We start from the raw sequence: 16,518 nt of genomic DNA, 5'->3' as shown, positions 1-16,518 counted from the left end.
CTTTATCTCACTAACCAATCTGCAAGCTTAGCAATGAGATGATGATGTAGGAAATCTGTGATGTAAGTCTTGGTTAACCGAGGCAACTAAACCTCTTTAAAGCCAAAGTTATTTTAAAAATTATGGCAGAACCCATCTCGGTGATGACTGAAATAATGCGAGAGCATTCACGCACATACGCACTGTTAAACTGACACAAACATCTATTCAACTTCCATTCTATCGCTTGTCTTGTCCATGAATGACAGCAGTAAGGGAGTGTGAATTCCAAAGTGTGATACATTTAAGGGCTTTCAAATGTTGTGCGCCTTCACAAAAGAAGACCTTTGACGCCTCTTGGTACCTACTGTATTACAAGTCGGTGATGGAGAACTCCCCAGTGCCTGCTTCATAAAATTTATAGCCACATGTGATTCACATAATTATCATGCGACTGTCCAATCACCTGCAACTTATGCAGCAAAGCATGTGACTGTGGCATGCTAGGGGAGTCTTATTAAATTAACTGTACATAGTTTCCTTAGTTACGTGTATTAAGTGCCCTTTTGTTTTTCATACCATGCTTTATAACTGAATGGCACAACTTCTCTACACAGAGCTGCTGAACCTAATTTTAAAAAATGTTCAATCTTGCGTTGGCATATCTGATGTGCATTGATTACTGTTTACCTGTACGTATGGCTTGAGTTTTTTCTACCCCCTTCTGCAACATGCACATTATTAACTTTCAGATTTACATTTGCTCTTGATTTACAGCACATGTTAACACGAGTTCATGTCACTGCATCGAAATGTTTTTTTTTTCTGATGCTAGTAAGTTCGTAGTTTGCTTACTTTCAAAACTGTTCTTTGCTCACCCTGAAAGAAGGCATTTAGAGTACGAATAAATAAAATGGTGAAAAATGATTTAGAAGTACAATACTTAGTTTGCTCGGACAGACTTTTCTCGCGCATGCGGCGTTGGTGCCGAGTCAGTCATGCTGGATTATACCATTCTGGCACCTTGCGGTGCTCTATGCTAAAACAACGCTGATTTTTCTTGGGGGGCAGTAGGGGCTGTAGTAGAGGCTAGACATGCTCTCCTGGAGCACCATCTTTGCTCTTGCAGGCTTTTCATATGCTGCTCTCCATGACATTTCAGCAGCATTTTTGACTGATCCTCTTTGAGTGAAATAAACACACGGCACCTTAGCAACTGCGGATGAACGCTATTGCCTTAAACACCACAGGCGACGCTTTGATGTCACGCCGTGAAGATTAGGCACTGTGCCTTCTAGATCTTTATTATATGCGACCTGGCCTCTACTACATGGTCCCTACTGCTCCCCTGGGAAAATCAGTGATGTTATATTGAAGGTTGGCGCGAGGAAGATATCCAGCACGACTGACTCGGCATGAGCACTACAAGCACAAGAGTTTGCCTGGCACAGTGATCTTCAAAGTGGGCATCCGTACCCACTGCGTCACCTGTTTCACCACACCAGCGTCCGGGCGTAAACTTGACCCCACTCGACAATGCAGGCACGCCCAGGGGCAGATGCATACAACACAAGCAATGAAACTTCACCATAGTGCCTAGGCAGTGAGATATTCAAGGCGCATATGCCCGCACATTTCACAAATGTCTTTCGCCTCCAGAAATGTAATGCACCCCTTTACTTACTGACAACTGTAAATTTGCCTCCGGGCAACATGGCTCCAGGCACATGGCATGCCTGCCCGAACGCAAATATCCTACTGGAACAGGTCGTCTGCTTCCGGAGTTGCATATCTTTGAGCTGTGCCACGATCATGGCCGGAGCTCTTTATGAGTGAACATAAATACAATGTTTCGTTCACTCGTCAGAAATTGTACCAGTGCAATAATAAGCGTGAAAAAAAATGTGGCTTGCTGCTTTGTGTGTGAAAGCTGCACGTAGCTATCTGGTAGACTAGGAGAGCAAAGGTATGCGACACTGTACTCCACCGTAAGGTTAGGAACAGTCTCAGAGTTTTGGTACATTGTAGGTGCCAAAATTGGAAGTAGTGACATCTTCGTGAGCATACAAATTCCAATTTAAACTGCCCACCACGGTGGCATTTAATAGGGTTGTAGGTATGCCCCGCTCTACCGTAGCTTTCGTAGTGCAAAGGCATTGAAGGACCAGGAGTCCTGTGGAGAGAATCAGGGCGATCTTTGATTGCTTCTGCTGAATGCATTGTACATGTACTTCTTACGGCAAAGTATTTCTGAAATAGTCTATTTTAACATCAAACACATTTTTGACTATGATAAAATGTGGTTTAGGGCCCTTGAGATGTCATTACTTTATGCAACAAGCAAGAAATTTTAGCATAAAAAAAACTTGGCAGATCTAAGCATGTAGCAGTTTAACTCGGCATACTATGATGCATACAGCTGCACGCTTAGTCTTGTGTGTGCATCTTGTTACAGGCACGTACCCAGGATTTTTTTTCGGGGGGGGCCCAACGCAAGGTAACTTTTCTATGCAAATGAGGGGGGGTACCTTTACTACTACAAATGTGAATAACGCCCACCATTCACCATAAAAACGCGTAAACCACAAAAAGGAAATGAAATAAGGTGTATTTTACAGGTACGCCTGTGCGATACGCCTCTCCTTTACTTGGCAAACAAAGAAACACGCCAAATGGACTTGCGTAGGAAAGAAGCGCAGGAACAACACTGCCAAGAACAAGTAAAGAAGAGAAACTGTAAAATAAAGATTACTTTAGTAGAATAGAACTTTAAAAACAGTAGTTGGAAACAAAGGCACACGGACCGCGCGGAGTTGTGTTACTCCGCCAGCCAATGACAGAAGCAAAAACATATCGTCGTCATGCGGCCTTTTCAACATGACGTCGTACTTGATACCTCCGGAGCGTCTGCTGTTCTTCAAAAGTCTTTTCATCGGCGGAAACAATGAGGTGTGCAACAGACATGGACAAAATGTATCGACTCTGAGCATTTCACTATTCAAAAGTCTGCTGTGCAGTTCATGTCACTGCTGAACCCGTTTTACTCATGAAACTTCACTGCCAACTGAAGTGAAACTTCACAACAAATAGTTGTAGCGAAGCAAGCATGTTATTTCAGGTCAATAATGAATTAGGCATTCGCCATTCAACCATAATAGGCGAGGAGAAAGGTATAAAATTACACGCTAATAATTTTATTTTTGTAGTTACCGCCTTATTTGGGTAACAGAAGAGGTTTAAAGCACAAATTATTTGCAGCCTCGCGGAGGAACAGTGGCTGGCGGCTATGAGGGCGCGGGCAGGGCCGGTATTTTGTAGCGATGCCTTTTCCGATTCTATGCTTTTTCAGGCTTTTTGCGCTTGGCCAGTGGTCAGAGCGACGGTCTACCCACATTATCAACGGGATCAGGCGGCCATGTGTGGTGGATGATAAGAATAGCATAGAATAAGGCATAAGGCATCCCTACAAAATAGCGGCCCAGGGCTTCATTGCAGACTTAAGAGGAAGCTTTAGCTCGGGTGCTCCTATCTAAATACATGTAAAAGGAGAATTCGTTTTTCTCAGCAACAACTACACCAAATGTGACGAGGTTTGTTGCATTTAAAAGAAAAACTTAAACTCTAGTGACTGTTGGTTTCGAATTCTCGCTTTATATTGTCAATTTTCATTAAAAATTATCATAATCGAAAATTTTTAGAAAACGAGACTATCAAGTTTACAACTCTGTCTTTCGGCAACGAAAAATGATATCGCAATTCTGTGAATTGCATCTAGTAGTACATTTAAAGCGGACAAAAGTGATATGTTACATATGAATCTCAAAAAATTTAGCAATATGGAAATACACCTTTTGCAGAACCCTTGTAAACAACGTAACAAATTCACATAAGATGTAAAACGATATATCGAATTTGTCCGCTTTGAATGGTCTAATCGATGCTGTTTACAGAACCGAGACATCTGTTCTTGACGCAGAGCTATGGATTTGTAAACTTCGTGCTTCTAATTTTTAAAACTGTCGAATATTTGAAAATCTTTTTAACAAAATTCAGGCACTAATTCGAAATTCCTTTACAAGCAGTCGCTTGAATTTAACTGTGTCTCTCAAATGCAACAAATTTCATTAAAATCAGTTCAGGGGTTACCTCAGAAAAACGTTTTTTGCGTTTTACGTGTATTTGAATAGGCCGCCTCAGAGTTGGGCCCGAGCTAAAGCTTCCTCTTAAATTGTACCCCACCATAGCAGCGTTTTTTGAATTATCTCTGGAAGAAATATACAGAAATATATATTTGCAGAACAGTCACAGTTCTTTTCGATCCCTCGTTTATTGCTCTGATAAGTTAAGAGCCACCACCGACTCTTATGGTTATTTGGGAAGTTTCGTAACGATGCGTGGCCGCCAGTCGCGTACAACCGCGTATGGCACAGGAAGCTGCGACTCTGCACGTACTGCTCCCACGGCCGAAGGTTGGAAAAAAACACCTGCACAAGCACAGCAGAGAAGTGGCAACGTTAAGCGGCTCGAATGATAACTGTAGAAGCGTCATTCAGAACACACGGAATTGTCCTCCACTTCCGGTGGCGTTTTCTCTACTCCCTTTTTAAATAAAAAGATGCTGATCCATGAATATTTTCATAAACAACGGTTGCATTTGTTAATTTTCGCTTTTACTTCCTGTTTGGCAGTTGCCTTGGCTATCTCCCTTAGTACATCACTTAATTTCTCAAGTCCTTGCGACTCTTGTTTCCAGTTGGCAATTTTGCACGAAAAGAGCTGTCGAATTAGGGAAAAACCAGACGAGTTAACAGGTGACAGTCATATTAATTTGCCCATAAGTTTCAAGATTATTAAAGGGCTTGATGATGAATGCTATCCCGCATTATTTTATTTTCCACCTTATCTAACCCATATCACGGGTATATGGTTCCGAGAATCTGTCAGCTTCGCGGCGAGCTGTCACTCAAGGAAATATTGAAACAAAAAGAAAAGTTAAACGCGATTAGCGTTTTCTCTGGCCGCAACTCGTTCCACGTGCAAACAGACCAGCTGACCACGAACTGAATCCCTTTCCTGGTCCCTGGATCAGTCTACACGAAGAAGGTTGAACTTACGAAGCAACAACGGTGGGCGTGACCGTTGAATAGACGGTAACAACTGAATGCATCTCGAGTTAATCGCGCAGGCACCGAATTGCTGAGGAAATTGGCCATCACATCCCAGGAGACGCCGATAACTACCGCCATCCAAAAGGAGTGAAAAAGGCAGCAAAATGTTGACCGCCGAATAATGCGGGAGACACATGGTGCGATTTTCCGTGCGATCGGTCGTACCAGTGCCTCCTCTATAAAAATCTGTGCCGGGCACACCACCTTCGGCGGCTGTCGAACGCCAGTTCTCGCCGCCGCCGCTAGGGGCGCTGGGCAAACAGGGTCTGGGCAAAGGCTGCCACTGCCGCCATTCCGTCACTATGTAGCCGCATTGGTCGTGAGCCACAGTCTTCTTTATTCTCTGCTTCAGTTGCGTTCAACCGTGCTCCACTTCGCTGTGTGGGATAGCTTCAGACAAGTACGTGCATAGCATGCCTTACGATGGCCTACTGTTGTGTGCCATTATGTAAATCGGACGAGAAAAAAAAAACAGCTGCCCTTTCCTTTCATGAAATACCCGCTGACACGGACGCACGAGCACGATGGCTTGGCGCAATACGACGAGACAAGTGGTCGCCGAATACTACCTCATGCTACACCAAAGTGTGCAGTCGACATTTCAAAGAAGAGGACTTCATAGAAGGCAAGCGACGACGTCTAAAGAAAGGGGCTGTGCCGTCTGTTTTTGAAGAATACCCGTCCCATCTCCAGCCGAAATCAACGCCGGCGCGAAATACAACAAGCATCGACAAAAGAGTGAGTGCTACAATGGCGCGAAACGACTCCGCGAGCGGCACAGCGATGGAACAGTCGATGCCAGCAGCAGCGCCTACTTCATCTGTAGAGAATATGTCTGACTGCTGCTCCATGGACACATCAACGGCAGCCAACTCGTGCGATCAAAGCGTCCAGGTAAACATCAAGTCAACTTCAAGCGTGCTTGTTACTGAGAGAGCGAAGTGGATAAGGAAAGAAAAGGCCTTGAGGAGCCAGTTGCTTCGACTGCAACAGACGGTCGACAGGTACAAAGTGGAATTGAAAACGCTACACGAGGATGCCCTAGTGGCGGATGTTTCTTACATCAAGGAAAGGGCGGAAGAAAAGGAACCTGCAGCTCGATTCTTGATTGATCAAATCCAGAACTTCAGAAAGAAGAGGCCAAGCTGGTGTGAGGAGACAATCCGACGTTGTGTAGTATTAAGGCATCTGTCGGCAAGGGCATATGAACACATTCGCGGTGAAATGCTTCTGAAGCTTCCTTGCAGGAAGACCTTGAGCAACTATTTCGGAACCACTAGTGGAGAAACAGGCTTCAGCAAACTTGCCGAAGATCGTCTTAAGAGTAGAAGCTGAGAGCTTGAGTGTACCGCAGTCGAGAGTGTGCTCACTCATTGTCGATGAAATGAAGATCAAGGAAAAGCTGCAGTACAACAAACAGCAGGACTGCTTTGTGGGGCACGCCGACGTCTCTTTGGAACAGCAGGGTGGTGACCTCACCTTAGCGAACTCTCTTCTTTGCTTCCTAATCACTGGACTCTCGACATCGTATCGCATTCCAGTGGCCTACTATTTTACGAAAGGGTTAGCAGGCCCACAGCTTCACAAGTTGTTGATTTTTGTGCTTGAGAAAGTAGAGGCCTGTGGTTTCAGGGTAGTTCGTTTAGTGAGTGATAACCACAAAGTGAATGTCAATGCCATGAAACTTCTTGGAGATGGTCTTCTTACGTACAGGATAACACATCCCTGCGACTGTGACAGGCTCCTCTTTCTAAGTTTCGATCCATGCCATGTTTTAAAAAATGTTCGCTCGCAGTTTTTGGCACATGACTTTGGTCCCAAAGGAGAGGTCTCGTCCTGCTACATCAAGAAGCTCTACGAACTACAGAAGGACCTGGTTGTAAAGCCTGTCCGCTGCCTCAGCCGCAAACATGTTTACCCGAATAATATAGAAAAAATGAATGTCGCACGGGCAATTCAGGTTCTGTCGCCTGATGTTACTGCGGCCCTGGAGCATCTCAGGAACCAAGCTGGGCACACATCAAGTTTCTCATTCGCTGATGCAGGCCAGACCATCATTTTCATGCACAACATGTACCGCTGGTTTGTGCTGCATGACACGAGTAATACGACCCAGCACATCCACAAGAAATGGCCCGACACTCGGCACTTCGACGATGCCGAAGATGCTAGACTGGAGTGGCTTGAGGTAGCACTGCCCATGTACTTGGACAAACTGAAGAAAAGGTGCAGAGATAAAAAGGAATTTTTTACGAAAGAAACGTACGAAGCATTGCTTCTGACCACGTATTCCACAGTTGCCTGCATCAAGTACTTGCTCACAGAGGAGAAGTTCCTGTTTGTTCTGACTCGCAAGTTTAACAGTGACCCGATTGAGTCACTGTTTGGCACATTGCGAATGTCCGCCGGTTGCAATGACACACTGAATGTTCGTTCTGTTCTGTCAGGCCTGGAGAAAGTTCTGAAAACTGGAATTGCAGCATCCAGTGCGACATCAAATGTTGCTCACCGTGAACGTGCACAAATGTCGACAGGTACCCTGCACACTGAAGCTTCTCCTTCGCCAGCACAGCAGCTTCCTCAGCTACAGAGAGCTGCATGTGTTTTGCAACGGCTCAACACGACAGTCTTGCCGCAGCAGTTACCTTCACTTGAAATTTCGGCAACTGCTTACGTTGGGGGCTATATTGCCCGTGTAATAAACGAGCACATGCGTTGTGAAAGTTGCACTTCAGTCTGCACGAAGCCTGCAAGCAATCAACCAATCTTGCAGTTGACACGCAGCCAGGACCGCGGTGGGCTGCTTTACCCGTCAGACCAGTTGCTGTTTGCCGTTGATGTGCTAAGGACATTTGCTGATCGTGCCCTGAAGGACATCCCCACTCTGCAAAAGCCATTGTCAACACTGGTGAAGTATGCTGTGCCAGCCCTGTGTGCTTCAAACCTGCTCAAGTGCAAAGACAGTGATGCCATTCACAGAGTTAAGCTCATGGAGCTGATATCTGTTCGGTTTTTGCGGCCACTGCTAGTGAACTATGCATTCAACGTCAGTGACAAGCATGATGCATTCAAATACTTTGCAAAAAAGCCCCAGTCCAGGAAATATGTGAAGCTGTAAGTGCTTACGGGCTACTGAAAGTACAGGTGCTTACAAATAAATGTTCTTTTTTTTTCACGAAATGTGTATATTCAAATTGCATCAAATTTGTTAATTTTCCAGAGTATAGAGTCACCATGCATGACAAATCAATGTTGGGAATGTATGCAGATCATGACCACGCGTAGGTGTGTGCGTACGCGGCATCTAAAGCGCGCGACGTCGATGCTTCCTCGGGTAGAAGCTGGAGCTAGCGGTAAGCTTCACTTGTCACATATTGAAGCTGGCCCAACGCCCTTGTAAATAACGACGAATAGGCGTTTTTGATGCAGTGAGGCGCGCGTTCACATGCTTTTATTAAGTGAACCTATCGGTTTGTCTGCTAATTAATGTAGATCATTGAACGCGATGTTTTTAGTTTTCATTTAGCGTGGTGTTCTTCGCTTACTGTTAGTGCGTGAAAGCTGGCAGCTAGCGCATTGAAACACTCGGTAACATCATTCAGTGATTGCACCCGCTATATTAACCCTGCGTGGGCACTGTGGGCGTAGCACGCGGACGCCGTTGGAGGTTTGAGCGCAGAACATTGAGGATTTAATCGGTTTTGTTTTGAGCGCGGCGCCAGACCCACAGCGGCTGCGGCGCATAGCGAACTCCGTTCCCCTGTTTAGGTAGAGGCACCTGGCGGTAATGCGTTGTACTATCGCCGACGGCGGCGGGCTATTGTCCTCCGCTCTTTTTGCCGGGCACTGAAAGTATAGAGGAGGCACTGGTCGTACAGAGGGCAAAATGCATGTCTAGAACGACCGAACTGCGTGCTCCGGTACAGTGGCTACAAGGGGGAAGTGTGAGCAGCGCGCCGCTCGCCGTATGCGGTCCACTGAGGCCTTTGAGGAGGATCCGACAGGCGGCGCTCGACGACGTTTGCACGTCAGTCGATGGGCAAGGCGCGGTGGCATACGCTGGCGTGAGCTGTGCTGCACGTGTTTCTCTCGGCTTTGCCGGCAGTTGTGTGAGTTATTTCTTGTGCGCTGTATGTGTGGTGATGCCCAGAAAACAGAGCCACTGTTTTGTGCCTGGGTGCACTACTGGCTACAAATCGTGCAAGATGAAACTGTCGCTGTTTGGTGTACCCAAGAATGAACTGGCGTTGGCGCAGTGGCAGCGGGCTATACCGCGTGCTGACAAACAACTCGAGAAGAACTCTGCGGTGTGCGAGCTTCATTTCGACACAAGGTACATTTCAAGGTACTTTGAGCACACAGTGAATGGAGAGCTCGTCCGAATCGAAAGAAGCAGGCCTCTGTTGCTTCCTGGAGCTGTGCCCACGCTTTTCCCAAACCTACCAAAGTATTTATCGAAGCAACTGCCGCCTGACAGGAAGCGGCCCGCAAAGCCTGAACCCACAGCTCCAGCCAAGAAGAAATGTGCAGAAGACAGTGCCGTTTCTGTGAGTGTGGGCTTCGAGGAGGTTCCGTACTGCACAGCTTCGTTTCAGGACCTCACTTTACCGTCGTGTTCGTGGGGCATGCACACGTTGAACCCTTCGCCGTTGACTGTGGCTTACAGTGTGTGCAAACCAGGGAAGGATAAACGGGTCCTATATGCAAGCAAGCTGGTTGTGTTTTCACAAGAAGCGAACTGTGTGAAACAAGATGTTTTTTTAAAGGGAGTGCGCCAGTCGGGGCTGTCATCCACCGATCCTACATCTCTTTTGAAAGAGGTCGACAGCATGGAAGTCTGTGTTGGAGCCGGCACAGTCGATGAATTTCCGTTTGCGTTGGGAAGCAAGAAATCTCACTTTTTTGACGCAATCATTTCAAGCATAAAGTGTCGTGGTGTAGCGCATGACAGTAGGCCATGTGTGATGTGCAAGCATCTAAGAAAAGCTCTTTTGAACCAGCGATCAAAAAAGCGTCGTAGCCAGAATTCAGCTCCCAGACTCTCAAGGAAGAAAAAACTTCAAACGCAAACTGTTCGGCGACTCAAGGCCAAGTTGTCAGTCTACACACAAACCATCAAGGATCTTGAGAGGCAGAGTGTAGAACTGGAAGAGAGCGTCCTGGAAGACAGATTAAAAGCTCTTCCACCTAAGCAAAGGCTCGCGGTACTGCAGTGTTTTCAGGCAGCTCGTCGCAAATCACTGAGAGGGATGAAATACAACCCAGATTGGCTACTCGAGTGCATTATAATGCGCATGAAGAGTCCAAGACTCTACGAGCACGTCAGAAGAGAGGGAATACTAACACTCCCGAACAGAACCTGCTTGAAGACATATATGCGGAAGTATAAGAGCGGGTTTGGCTTCAACTCCCTTGTGCTTGCAGGGATTGGCAAGAAAACGAAGACCATGGATGAATTCAGGTGCCACGGTGGCCTGATAATAGATGAGATGAAACTGTCGGAGTGTTTCAGTGTAGTTGGAGGGGGAAAGATTGAGGGACTTGTGGACTTAGGAAAATTCACCCCCGAAAGTGAGAAACATGTGCCTTGTGATCACGGTCTAGTGGTCATGTTTCAACCTCTAAGCGGTTCTTGGCATCAAATACTTGGTGTTTTTGCCTCAAGGGGCAATGTGAAGGCAGCTCTGTTGTCGAAAATCGTCCTAGAAGCTGTGATTCTTGCCGAAAAAGCTGGCCTGAAGGTTGATTTTGTGACAGCTGATGGCGCTTCATGGAACCGCTCTATGTGGCGCATATTTGGAATATCTGGTTCCTCGAGCTGTGTGAAGTCGTCGGTTGCTCATCCTGTTGATAAAGAAAGACGTCTTTTTTTTATGTCAGATTTTCCCCACTTGATAAAATGCGTAAGGAACGGTTTCCTGAAGTGCTTCTACAAAACTCCGGATGGTGCTGCCTACATTGAGCACATCAGGGTGGCACACGAGGAAGATAAATGTGCAGTCACCCTCAAGGTCATGCCAAAAATTAGTGCATGCCACGTGAAGCCCAATAATTTTGAGAAAATGAGGGTGAACTTAGCATTCCAACTTTTCAGCTCAGAAGTCGTTCGTGGCCTTTTCTTTTACAAGAATGAAATTCAAAGGAATTGGGGTGACCCAGCAGCAACTGAGGCATTTGTCAGCACAATGGCCAAGCTAATAGAGGCGATGACAGCACGTATTCCATCCGAAGCTCTAAGACTTGGGTCCATTCAAGAGAAAAACATCAAAGATTTCATCGAGTACCTTAACAAATGGGAAAGATCCTTGGCACCTTCCAGAGTAGGTTTTTTGTCAGCAAGCACAGCTGAAGGACTGAGGGTTACCCTCCATGCAACATTAGATCTGTTAAAGTATGTCCATGACAAGCTTGGGTACAAGTACTTGCTGACAAGCCGCCTTTGTCAGGATAGCCTGGAAAAACTGTTTGGCGTCATACGTCAGTTTTCCGGCTGTAATGACCACCCCAACGCAACCCAGTTCCTCATCACTGTTAATTGCCTAAGTTTTTATAACTTAGTGAAAGCGCCGAGCAGCGGAAACTGTGAAGGAGGCACCCTGCAGTTTTTGCTGGGTGAGAAGGAAGCAGGCGGTGAAGTGGATGAACTTCTTGACAGAGGACAGATAGAAGATGCTTCACAAAGGCTCCAGAAATCTGAGCTTCTCTCTGACCATGTGTACAATGAAAAAACGAGCGACAGCCGCCTGGTGTTTTACATTGCAGGGTATGTTGCACGAAAGACCATCCTGAAAACTCACTGCAAAGACTGTTTTGATCAGCTTCTCGTGAATCCGGAGAATGCTAACAAAGAACTCTCGACATTTACCAAATTTTGTGACAAAGGTGGTCTGCTCTACCCATCCCACGAACTTTTCTCGTTTGTAGAGGCGTTAGAACTCACCTTTTCTATGTGGTTTAGCAACAACCAACTGCACTATGACAGCCTTGATCAGCTGACATGCTGTCTCAGGAAGAACAATGTCTTGATTGGCTGTGAACTTCATGGGCTGAGTATTACCAACCACATCACCAAGTTTTTCCTGCTAACACGCCTTCATTTCTACATGAAATCCCTTAACAAAGAGAGGGAATCATCGCGGGAAAAAAAGAAGCACTTGAAACTGAGGCGGGTTACCTAAGGACTGTTTGGAAGAGGTTTCACTCCCAAGTACCAGGAAATCATTTTATTTTGCCGCTACCAGAGCAGCTTAGCAAAATAAAGCTTTATTCAGAAATTTTGCGCATTTGAACATGTGGTGCTTTGTCCGAGTACAGCAGAAATCAACCCGTCGCGAAATAATCTACGCTGTTGGGCGATCCAACATGGAAACGGTAAGTCTGCTTTCTCTTGACATTCTGCTCAATTTGGAATTAACTCAGTAATATTTCCGGCTCTCTTGTACAACCAAGTGTCCAGCAGAACCGATTTCTGTAATATAGTGAGAGCCATGGAAACATGACGAAAGAAAAACTGCGTCCGCCGCGTATAAAACACGCGTTTACCAACGCTGCAGCCGAAGAATCTGACGTGTATGCGCGCTGCAGCGCCATCTGCCCCTTTCCTTCCAAAGCGCTTCGCCTGCCCGGGCGCGCTCCTCACACTTCCCCCTTGTAGCCACTGTAGCTCCGGGCCTCTCGGAGCTACGTGCGCGACATCTGGCGATAACGCCTGGTTCGAGACGGGCGGAGTGTCGGCATGCGCGGCCAAGCTGATAGCACTGGCTGTCTTTTCGGGGCTCGCAGGCTGCTGCGGCTTTACCTTCTGCTTCAGTCGTCAGAAGCGCTGATGTGCGCTGCCAGACTGCGAAAGCGCATACGCGGCGGAGCGCACGCCACTGGCTTCTCTTTTTTTTTTACTTTCTTTTTGTGCACTATCAAAGCTCTGGCAGGGAGCATTTCACCGCATCATTCACGCGCCGGTGTACTGCATCGTCACCCTAGCCGCGAGCCTTATATCAGTGATCGAGGTTTGGCAGGCTGCATTTGCCGGCAAATGCCAAAATCGGCATGCCATTACTGAAAGCATACTTGGACCTTAAGTGTGGCGTATACACCACAGAACACCTATACAAACTTAGAGAAGGGAAACTGTACCTTCCACAGTGCTACGGAAATAAGCGTAGCGGTGGCGTCGTGAACTAAAGTATGCGACCACAGGTGGCGCTGTACAACAGGAAACGGAAACGGGGTTTTGCACACGCTTTACCTGGTGTTCTGTGGGTTTACTGTGTTTCTGGCTGCTGCGCCTCGATCGTGTAGGCGCTACGTTTGCCACACAGCAACCAAACTGGCGGGAGCACGATCGAGGCGCAGCAGAATACATGTAGCGCTGAGTCATATCGAGTTAAGGCACACTCTGAACTGACTATTTAGGGCATCCCGAGCGGTTTTTCGTTTATTACGCCGCCGTTACCCCGAGTTGTGCCGCCGCGCTTCAGCTGTTGCATTTCGTGTAGGGCTACTGACAGAATGCGGTTTCCAGGTGGCACGATGGCCTCGACTGGAATAAACGCACATGACACCAAAGATTGAGTAAGCCTGAAAATATTTTATTTGCATTTTACAAGTACAACAAAAAACACACGTCTACGCATCCACACAAACGCGGTTACATAGTCAAGAACATAGTCAAGAAATGGCTCATTAATAAGGGTAGCACAAGCGTACAAGAAAGAAGACCTAAGCTACAAAACGTATGGTCGGCTGCTATGTATAATAATTTCCCTGTCGCCGCGTGTCACTTTTATACAGCATCTTTACAGCACTACCAGGCCGGGTAGTTTGGCCGAAAGAACGCAACAGCTTACGGCCGTCAGCTGCCTCTTCCTTACGGGTGTCATAATTATCCTAATCTCAGCATCAACGTCGTGCAAGTCCGCATACAGGCATCTGTATCTGAACCATATGTGCCAGCTTAATACATGTGTAGTGAAATTATGATAACCACTGCGTCTTATCAAACGTTTTGGTTTTGCAAATGCGCATTACAGCTGACGGAACGACATACTGTAAGTGAAGCACAAGAGAACAAGGACAAAAGGAGGGTACAACACTTGAAGAAATGAAGAATTAATAGGCGTACAGCAAACAAGCGATGACGGAGAACACACAATGATGCATCGGGTGTTCTGTGACATCGGTTTGCGTACTTACGGTGTTATGGAGATCAACGGCATAAAAACGTACCTTCAAGCGTACTCCCTCAACCTCCGCCGCATTCATTATGATAACCAACGTCTAAACAAAATGAGGCACTATTTTTTGCCAAGAGTAGACCTCTTTACAGCAAGTCTACGTAATGACACGCAGACGAAACCAGCATGCTTTCGAAAATGTTTTACCGGTTTTACCGCCGTAGTATTCGAACGCCAACGGCCAGGAAACACATCGATACCAATAGGCTGTCGGCTGTCGGTGGTTAATCAAGTACAAAAACCTTGACGCTATGACTAAAAAGCAGCTTCAACAATCAAATTAAAAAAAAATCAACTGCCTATTTGCCTGAGGTAACAAAACATCCTTAGACACCTCGATTGTTTATGTCAATGGTTTGTGTAAAGTAAAAAATTCAGCATGTTCAGCGCCCCTAGCAGAGAAAGCATAAATTAAAGTATTCGACCAAATTACAGTAGCTCCACTTGCGCGCTTACGCTGAAACGCGCCTCGATTGATTTTTCGCCCTCTGTGGCCATTTGTTGAACTTGAGAGTGTGCGGGGCCTGTATACACAGGATCAGATATGCGATAACCTGAATAAAGTTTTCATCCCTACAAGTGAACAGACGAGATGCGTAAAGGCATCGACGATGGCGCCGCGACTCACAGTAGACAAAAGGAAAGCCATCACAGAGATGGGCCGGACAATGACCCAAAGAGCTCAAGCTACTGGGCGCCCTTTAGCCACAGTCAACAGAGTACTGCAGGCATTCCACAAAGAAGGCCGACTTAAGGATGCTGCGCGCGGCCGGCCACCAAGAGCGAGGACGGAAGAAGAACACAGGATTGTTGTCGCAGGAGCAGCAGATGATCCGTTCCTCAGCGCCAGGAAGCTTCGTGACATGTTCGCTTTGAACGCATCCACTCAGACAATCAGGAGCAGGCTTCATGCAGCAGGTGTGAAAAGTAGAATAGCTGCGCAGAAAACACAACTGAGACAAGCGGATCGGGACACGCGCCTGGCATTCGCGTCTGTGGTGGAAGACTGGACCCCAGACGATTGGAGAGCAGTCGTCTTCAGCGACGAAGCCACTTTTTGCACGCGCTGGGACCAGCAGAAGCGGGTGTGGCGGCCGGAAAAAGCACGGTAGGACTGTAGTCTGTTTTAATGTGCTCGCACGTCTGAGAATATACCCGGAGTTTTTTTTTAGGCTGTCAAATTTATATTTTAAAACCAGTGAAAGGTAGGTGAGTGCAGTCTGAGTTGTTAAACTGTACAGCACGGTGGGCATTATGTAGGCAATAGAGATGAAACACGCATAAAGAACTTAAATTAGTATATTTTATTTTCGGCTTCAGGGCGAAACAATAAATCGCAAAATTAAAGGTCGTGAATGCATAATGCGAGCTCAGTTCTTACGTTTGCGGAATCGGTAATGTTTTTTGAAGTATAGAACATCAAAATCACACTTTTAAATGTTCGTTAGGTTACCTTTTCTGCATGGCACACCCACAAAATTGTATCCTTAAGCTAAGATGTGGCGTATTTTAAAACAGCGTGTGTATTTTAGCATATAAAAGATGTGTGATTGATTTCGGGTATTATACTGTGCGCTGCGACACCATATTAAAAATCTACAAGGCTGGAAAAATCACCTCTCATTACAGAGGGAATAGGCAGAGTTTTCCTTTTCCCCATCATAAACTCAACAGGCCACAAGCTAGCACGCTTCGCATGCTCCAGACAGGGTCCTACCCCTCTAGGGGCTTTTTGAACATCCTCCACCCGGACATCGATCCACTCTGCCCAGATTGTGGCACTGAATTTAGCTCATTGAATCACATGCTCTGGCAGTGCCCTGTGTTACAGGATTTTAATACAGAAGAAGACTGGACGAAGGCCATCACAGACCCGAGGCAGGACGTCCAGCTCCTGGCTGTCCAGAGGGCCCGTGAACGAGCGGAGAGGCATGGCCTCTCTGTTCCGACATGGGGCTAGCCAACGGCTAGGTAGGGACCTGCAGGCCCCCGCTTAGCTCCTCAGGACCCCAATAAAGTCGTTTGCTGCTGCTGCTGCTGGAAAGCCAGCTTAACGAGCTCGCGAACGGACATTTTGACGCTCCATATTTTGAACCATAATGGGCTTCAATCTCTTTAATGCGTTGCACTCTCGTCGT

At 46.6% G+C, this 16,518-nt stretch overlaps 1 protein-coding gene and 1 pseudogene across 2 annotated transcripts in view; one reads left to right on the top strand and one right to left on the bottom strand.

The window, feature by feature from the left end:
- LOC142587514 (uncharacterized) overlaps positions 1–16,518 on the bottom strand; it is a 457,134-nt gene that overhangs the window by 306,249 nt on the left and 134,367 nt on the right. The window lies entirely within an intron of this gene.
- LOC142587510 (uncharacterized) lies at positions 5,461–8,320 on the top strand (annotated as a pseudogene).

Source organism: Dermacentor variabilis, chromosome 7 (assembly GCF_050947875.1).
Source record: "Dermacentor variabilis isolate Ectoservices chromosome 7, ASM5094787v1, whole genome shotgun sequence".
Taxonomy (NCBI): Eukaryota; Metazoa; Arthropoda; class Arachnida; order Ixodida; family Ixodidae; genus Dermacentor; species Dermacentor variabilis.
This window is presented reverse-complemented; position numbering and strand designations above follow the sequence as displayed.